Genomic DNA, 5,000 nt, shown 5'->3' on the forward strand with positions numbered 1-5,000 from the left:
TAACAATCTGTGCTATGAAGTAACTATTGTGTGTGGCTCGTTGGTCTGGGTGTATGATTCTAACTTTGGGTGCGAGAGGTCCTTGGTTCAAATCCCGGACGAGCCCGATGTCTTACATTTTTCATTATGATCGTAGCAAACCCCATACTTTTTGATGATATTTATAAAGAAACTTTGTTCAATGACTTGCTTTATATGAATTAAATGGACTTACTTCACTGTATATTAACAATCTGTGCTATGAAGTAACTATTGTGTCTGGCTCGTTGGTCTAGGGGTATGATTCTCGCTTTGGGTGCGAGAGGTCCCGGGTTCAAATCCCGGACGAGCCCGATGTCTTACATTTTTCATTATGATCGTAGCAAACCCCATACTTTTTGATGATATTTATAAAGAAACTTTGTTAATTGACTTGTTTTACATGAATTAAATGGACTTACTTCACTGTATATTAACAATCTGTGCTATGAAGTAACCATTGTGTCTGGCTCGTTGGTCTAGGGGTATGATTCTCGCTTTGGGTGCGAGAGGTCCCGGGTTCAAATCCCGGACGAGACCGATGTCTTACATTTTTCATTATGATCGTAGCAAACCCCATACTTTTTGATGATATTTATAAAGAAACTTTGTTCAATGACTTGTTTTACATGAATTAAATGGACTTACTTCACTGTATATTAACAATCTGTGCTATGAAGTAACTATTGTGTGTGGCTCGTTTGTCTAGGTGTATGATTCTCGCTTTGGGTGCGAGAGGTCCCGGGTTCAAATCCCGGACGAGCGCGATGTCTTACATTTTTCATTATGATCGTAGCAAACCCCATACTTTTTGATGATATTTATAAAGAAACTTTGTTAATTGACTTGTTTTACATGAATTAAATGGACTTACTTCACTGTATATTAACAATCTGTGCTATGAAGTAACTATTGCGTGTGGCTCGTTGGTCTAGGGGTATGATTCTCGCTTTGGGTGCGAGAGGTCCCGGGTTCAAATCCCGGACGAGCCCGATGTCTTACATTTTTCATTATGATCGTAGCAAACCCCATACTTTTTGATGATATTTATAAAGAAACTTTGTTAATTGACTTGTTTTACATGAATTAAATGGACTTATTCACTGTATATTAACAATCTGTGCTATGAAGTAACTATTATGTGTGGCTCGTTGGTCTAGGGGTATGATTCTCGCTTTGGGTGCGAGAAGTCCCGGGTTCAAATCCCGGACGAGCCCGATGTCTTACATTTTTCATTATGATCGTAGCAAACCCCATACTTTTTGATGATATTTATAAAGAAACTTTGTTAATTGACTTGTTTTACATGAATTAAATGGACTTACTTCACTGTATATTAAAAATCTGTGCTATGAAGTAACTATTGTGTGTGGCTCGTTGGTCTAGGGGAATGATTCTCGCTTTGAGTGCGAGAGGTCCCGGGTGAAATTCACGGACGAGCCCGATGTCTTACATTTTTCATTATGATCGTAGCAAACCCCATACTTTTTGATGATATTTATAAAGAGACTTTGTTAATTGACTTGTTTTACATGAATTAAATGGACTTAATTCACTGTATATTAAAAATCTGTGCTATAAAGTGAATATTGTGTCTGGCTCGTTGGTCTAGGGGTATGATTCTCGCTTTGGGTGCGAGAGATCACGGGTTCAAATCCCGGACGAGCCCGATGTCTTACATTTTTCATTATGATCGTAGAAAACTCCATACTTTTTGATGATATTTATAAAGAAACTTAGTTAATTGACTTGTTTTACATGAATTAAATGGACTTACTTCACTGTATATTAACAATCTGTGCTATGAAGTAACTATTGTGTGTGGCTCGTTGGTCTGGGTGTATGATTCTAACTTTGGGTGCGAGAGGTCCTTGGTTCAAATCCCGGACGAGCCCGATGTCTTACATTTTTCATTATGATCGTAGCAAACCCCATACTTTTTGATGATATTTATAAAGAAACTTTGTTCAATGACTTGCTTTATATGAATTAAATGGACTTACTTCACTGTATATTAACAATCTGTGCTATGAAGTAACTATTGTGTCTGGCTCGTTGGTCTAGGGGTATGATTCTCGCTTTGGGTGCGAGAGGTCCCGGGTTCAAATCCCGGACGAGCCCGATGTCTTACATTTTTCATTATGATCGTAGCAAACCCCATACTTTTTGATGATATTTATAAAGAAACTTTGTTAATTGACTTGTTTTACATGAATTAAATGGACTTACTTCACTGTATATTAACAATCTGTGCTATGAAGTAACCATTGTGTCTGGCTCGTTGGTCTAGGGGTATGATTCTCGCTTTGGGTGCGAGAGGTCCCGGGTTCAAATCCCGGACGAGCCCGATGTCTTACATTATTCATTATGATCATAGCAAACCCCATACTTTTTGATGATATTTATAAAGAAACTTTGTTAATTGACTTGTTTTACATGAATTAAATGGACTTACTTCACTGTATATTAACAATCTGTGCTATGAAGTAACTATTGCGTGTGGCTCGTTGGTCTAGGGGTATGATTCTCGCTTTGGGTGCGAGAGGTCCCGGGTTCAAATCCCGGACGAGCCCGATGTCTTACATTTTTCATTATGATCGTAGCAAACCCCATACTTTTTGATGATATTTATAAAGAAACTTTGTTAATTGACTTGTTTTACATGAATTAAATGGACTTACTTCACTGTATATTAACAATCTGTGCTATGAAGTAACTATTGTGTGTGGCTCGTTGGTCTAGGGGTATGATTCTCGCTTTGGGTGCGAGAGGTCCCGGGTTCAAATCCCGGACGAGCCCGATGTCTTACATTTTTCATTATGATCGTAGCAAACCCCATACTTTTTGATGATATTTATAAAGAAACTTTGTTAATTGACTTGTTTTACATGAATTAAATGGACTTACTTCACTGTATATTAACAATCTGTGCTATGAAGTAACTATTGTGTGTGGCTCGTTGGTCTAGGGGTATGATTCTCGCTTTGGGTGCGAGAAGTCCCGGGTTCAAATCCCGGACGAGCCCGATGTCTTACATTTTTCATTATGATCGTAGCAAACCCCATACTTTTTGATGATATTTATAAAGAAACTTTGTTAATTGACTTGTTTTACATGAATTAAATGGACTTACTTCACTGTATATTAAAAATCTGTGCTATGAAGTAACTATTGTGTGTGGCTCGTTGGTCTAGGGGAATGATTCTCGCTTTGAGTGCGAGAGGTCCCGGGTGAAATTCACGGACGAGCCCGATGTCTTACATTTTTCATTATGATCGTAGCAAACCCCATACTTTTTGATGATATTTATAAAGAGACTTTGTTAATTGACTTGTTTTACATGAATTAAATGGACTTAATTCACTGTATATTAAAAATCTGTGCTATAAAGTGAATATTGTGTCTGGCTCGTTGGTCTAGGGGTATGATATTCGCTTTGGGTGCGAGAGATCACGGGTTCAAATCCCGGACGAGCCCGATGTCTTACATTTTTCATTATGATCGTAGAAAACTCCATACTTTTTGATGATATTTATAAAGAAACTTAGTTAATTGACTTGTTTTACATGAATTAAATGGACTTACTTCACTGTATATTAACAATCTGTGCTATGAAGTAACTATTGTGTGTGGCTCGTTGGTCTGGGTGTATGATTCTAACTTTGGGTGCGAGAGGTCCTTGGTTCAAATCCCGGACGAGCCCGATGTCTTACATTTTTCATTATGATCGTAGCAAACCCCATACTTTTTGATGATATTTATAAAGAAACTTTGTTCAATGACTTGCTTTATATGAATTAAATGGACTTACTTCACTGTATATTAACAATCTGTGCTATGAAGTAACTATTGTGTCTGGCTCGTTGGTCTAGGGGTATGATTCTCGCTTTGGGTGCGAGAGGTCCCGGGTTCAAATCCCGGACGAGCCCGATGTCTTACATTTTTCATTATGATCGTAGCAAACCCCATACTTTTTGATGATATTTATAAAGAAACTTTGTTAATTGACTTGTTTTACATGAATTAAATGGACTTACTTCACTGTATATTAACAATCTGTGCTATGAAGTAACCATTGTGTCTGGCTCGTTGGTCTAGGGGTATGATTCTCGCTTTGGGTGCGAGAGGTCCCGGGTTCAAATCCCGGACGAGACCGATGTCTTACATTTTTCATTATGATCGTAGCAAACCCCATACTTTTTGATGATATTTATAAAGAAACTTTGTTCAATGACTTGTTTTACATGAATTAAATGGACTTACTTCACTGTATATTAACAATCTGTGCTATGAAGTAACTATTGTGTGTGGCTCGTTGGTCTAGGGGTATGATTCTCGCTTTGGGTGCGAGAGGTCCCGGTTTCAAATCCCGGACGAGCCCGATGTCTTACATTTTTCATTATGATCGTAGCAAACCCCATACTTTTTGATGATATTTATAAAGAAACTTTGTTCAATGACTTGTTTTACATGAATTAAATGGACTTACTTCACTGTATATTAACAATCTGTGCTATGAAGTAACTATTGTGTGTGGCTCGTTGGTCTAGGGGTATGATTCTCGCTTTGGGTGCGAGAGGTCCCGGGTTCAAATCCCGGACGAACCCGATGTCATACATTTTTCATTATGATCGTTGCAAACCCCATACTTTTTGATGATATTTATAAAGAAACTTTGTTAATTGACTTGTTTTACATGAATTAAATGGACTTACTTCACTGTATATTAACAATCTGTGCCATGAAGTAACTATTGTGTCTGGCCCGTTGGTCTAGGTGTATGATTCTAACTTTGGGTGCGAGAGGTCCCGGGTTCAAATCCCGGACGAGCCCGATGTCTTACATTTTTCATTATGATCGTAGCAAACCCCATACTTTTTGATGATATTTATAAAGAAACTTTGTTCAATGACTTGCTTTATATGAATTAAATGGACTTACTTCACTGTATATTAACAATCAGTGCTATGAAGTAACTATTG

At 37.8% G+C, this 5,000-nt stretch overlaps 15 non-coding genes across 15 annotated transcripts; all 15 read left to right on the plus strand.

Annotated features, from left to right (window-relative positions):
- The first annotated feature begins 260 nt into the window (after positions 1–260).
- Positions 261–332, plus strand: Trnap-ugg (transfer RNA proline (anticodon UGG)). Its single transcript has one exon. It is a non-coding gene; the product is annotated as a tRNA-Pro (tRNA).
- A 154-nt stretch (positions 333–486) lies between these two features.
- On the plus strand, positions 487–559 carry Trnap-ugg (transfer RNA proline (anticodon UGG)). Its single transcript has one exon. It is a non-coding gene; the product is annotated as a tRNA-Pro (tRNA).
- A 379-nt stretch (positions 560–938) lies between these two features.
- Trnap-ugg (transfer RNA proline (anticodon UGG)) lies at positions 939–1,010 on the plus strand. Its single transcript has one exon. It is a non-coding gene; the product is annotated as a tRNA-Pro (tRNA).
- A 153-nt stretch (positions 1,011–1,163) lies between these two features.
- Positions 1,164–1,235, plus strand: Trnap-ugg (transfer RNA proline (anticodon UGG)). The gene has a single exon. It is a non-coding gene; the product is annotated as a tRNA-Pro (tRNA).
- Positions 1,236–1,615: 380 nt separating this feature from the next.
- On the plus strand, positions 1,616–1,687 carry Trnap-ugg (transfer RNA proline (anticodon UGG)). Its single transcript has one exon. It is a non-coding gene; the product is annotated as a tRNA-Pro (tRNA).
- A 380-nt stretch (positions 1,688–2,067) lies between these two features.
- Positions 2,068–2,139, plus strand: Trnap-ugg (transfer RNA proline (anticodon UGG)). Its single transcript has one exon. It is a non-coding gene; the product is annotated as a tRNA-Pro (tRNA).
- Positions 2,140–2,293: 154 nt separating this feature from the next.
- Trnap-ugg (transfer RNA proline (anticodon UGG)) lies at positions 2,294–2,365 on the plus strand. The gene has a single exon. It is a non-coding gene; the product is annotated as a tRNA-Pro (tRNA).
- A 154-nt stretch (positions 2,366–2,519) lies between these two features.
- Positions 2,520–2,591, plus strand: Trnap-ugg (transfer RNA proline (anticodon UGG)). The gene has a single exon. It is a non-coding gene; the product is annotated as a tRNA-Pro (tRNA).
- Positions 2,592–2,745: 154 nt separating this feature from the next.
- On the plus strand, positions 2,746–2,817 carry Trnap-ugg (transfer RNA proline (anticodon UGG)). The gene has a single exon. It is a non-coding gene; the product is annotated as a tRNA-Pro (tRNA).
- A 154-nt stretch (positions 2,818–2,971) lies between these two features.
- Positions 2,972–3,043, plus strand: Trnap-ugg (transfer RNA proline (anticodon UGG)). Its single transcript has one exon. It is a non-coding gene; the product is annotated as a tRNA-Pro (tRNA).
- A 380-nt stretch (positions 3,044–3,423) lies between these two features.
- Positions 3,424–3,495, plus strand: Trnap-ugg (transfer RNA proline (anticodon UGG)). The gene has a single exon. It is a non-coding gene; the product is annotated as a tRNA-Pro (tRNA).
- Positions 3,496–3,875: 380 nt separating this feature from the next.
- Trnap-ugg (transfer RNA proline (anticodon UGG)) lies at positions 3,876–3,947 on the plus strand. Its single transcript has one exon. It is a non-coding gene; the product is annotated as a tRNA-Pro (tRNA).
- A 154-nt stretch (positions 3,948–4,101) lies between these two features.
- Positions 4,102–4,174, plus strand: Trnap-ugg (transfer RNA proline (anticodon UGG)). The gene has a single exon. It is a non-coding gene; the product is annotated as a tRNA-Pro (tRNA).
- A 153-nt stretch (positions 4,175–4,327) lies between these two features.
- Positions 4,328–4,399, plus strand: Trnap-ugg (transfer RNA proline (anticodon UGG)). Its single transcript has one exon. It is a non-coding gene; the product is annotated as a tRNA-Pro (tRNA).
- A 154-nt stretch (positions 4,400–4,553) lies between these two features.
- Trnap-ugg (transfer RNA proline (anticodon UGG)) lies at positions 4,554–4,625 on the plus strand. Its single transcript has one exon. It is a non-coding gene; the product is annotated as a tRNA-Pro (tRNA).
- Positions 4,626–5,000: the final 375 nt, after the last annotated feature.

The sequence above is a fragment of the Euprymna scolopes genome, chromosome 2 (assembly GCF_053919585.1).
Source record: "Euprymna scolopes isolate OS-2025 chromosome 2, ASM5391958v1, whole genome shotgun sequence".
Taxonomy (NCBI): Eukaryota; Metazoa; Mollusca; class Cephalopoda; order Sepiida; family Sepiolidae; genus Euprymna; species Euprymna scolopes.